Source organism: Chlorocebus sabaeus, unplaced genomic scaffold, assembly GCF_047675955.1.
Source record: "Chlorocebus sabaeus isolate Y175 unplaced genomic scaffold, mChlSab1.0.hap1 unalloc_scaffold_688, whole genome shotgun sequence".
Lineage (NCBI taxonomy): Eukaryota > Metazoa > Chordata > Mammalia > Primates > Cercopithecidae > Chlorocebus > Chlorocebus sabaeus.
In genome coordinates, this window is record NW_027328023.1 from 45,695 (window position 1) to 47,500 (window position 1,806).

Below are 1,806 nucleotides of genomic sequence, written 5' to 3' on the forward strand. Positions count from 1 at the left end.
TTGAGAACAGGAGTTGGAGACCGGCCCGGGCAACGTGATAGAACCTCGAACCCCATGTCACGTAGGTGCGTACGTACATACATACATACATACATACATACATACATACGTACGGAAAGCATGAGAAACAATATAAAAGTTAACCGGTGTGGTGGTGCGTGCCTGTAGTCCCACGTAAGCAAGTAAGAAAGTATGTAAGGAAGTGAACACGTTTAACGTAAAACTAAGTGAAAAAAGAAGTGAGGGGCTGGGCACGGTGGCTCACGCCTGTAATCCCAACACTTTGTGAGGCCGAGGCGGGTGGATCATGAGGTCAGGAGTGCCCGACCAGGCTGGGCAAGGTAGTGAAACCCTGCCTGTGGTCAAAATCCAAAGAAAATTAGTCAGGCGTGGTGGCAGACGCCTGTAATCCCGGCTACTTGGGAGACTGAGGCAGGGAATTGCTTGAGCCCGGGAGGTGGAGTTCGCAGTGAGTCGAGATCGCGCCACTGCACTTCAGCCTGGGAGACAGAGCAAGACTCCATCTCACCAAAAAAAAAAAAAAAAAGAAAAAGCGAAAAAAAAAGAAGAGACACAAAGCAAAATCAAAAAAACAAAACAAAAAAACAAGCAAGCAAGCAAGCAAGCAAGCAAGCAAGCAAGCAAGCAAGCAAGCAAAGGATGAACATGACAATGACATAGAAGTAATAACCCATGAGAAAAACAAGTAAATAAGAGGGCATGAGTAACGCTACAGGGCAATTAAGATCACAATGCATTTTCTCTCTGCACCCCAGCTCCCGTCACCTCAGCTGGAGTGGAGGTGCGCGATCACAGCTCGCGTTCGCCTCCAGCTCCCGGGGTTAAGAGATCCCTGTAGTCCCAGCTGCTTGGGAGGCTGAGATCACCAGAGCCCAGGGAGGTGGAGGCTGCCGTGAACCACGATCGCGCGCCTGCAAGTCCAGGGTGCGACAGAGTGAGAAGACCAGGCAGGGTAAGAAAGAAAATAAACGAACATAAAAAAAAGGAAGGAAGGTGGGAGGGAGGGAGGGAGGGAGGGAGGGAGGGAGGGAGGGAGGGAGGCAGGGAGGGAGGGAGGCAGGGAGGGAAGGAAGGAAGGAAGGAAGGAAGGAAGGAAGGAAGGAAGGAAGGAAGGAAGGAGGGAAGGGAGGGAAGGAGGGAGGGAGGGAGGGAGGAGGGAGGGAGGGAGGGAGGGAGGGAGGGAGAGGGAGGGAGGGGAGGGAGGGTGGGAGGGAGGGAAGGAAGGGCAGGGAGGGTGGGAGGGAAGGAAGGAAGGGAGGGAGGGCGGGAGGGAAGGAGAGGGGGAGGGAGGGCGGGAGGGAAGGGAGGGAGGGAGGGAGGGAGGGAGGGAGGGAGGCGGAGGGAGGGAGGGAAGGAGGGGAGGGAGGGAGGGCGGGAGGGAAGGGAGGGAGGGAGGGAGGGAAGGAAGGAAGGAAGGAAGGGAGGATGGGAGGGAGGGCGGGCGGGCAGGCAGGAAGGAAAGGAAGGCAGGAAGGAAGGAAGGAAAGGAAAGGAAGGCAGGAAGGAAGGCAGGAGGGCAGGCAGGAAGGAAAACAGGAAGTCAGGCAGGCAGGCAGGCCGGCAGGCCGGCCGGCAGAAAGGAAGGAACGGAAGCAGGAGGGCAGGCAAGAAGGAAAACAGGAAGTCAGGAAGGCAAGGCAGGCCAGGCCAGGCCGGGCAAGGCGGGCAAGGCGGGCAAGGCGGGCAAGGCGGGCAAGGCGGGCAGGTGGGGGGGGAGGGAGGGAGGGAGGGGGGAGGGAGGGAGGGGGGGAGGGGAGTGGGGGAGGGAGGGAGGGAGGGAGGCAG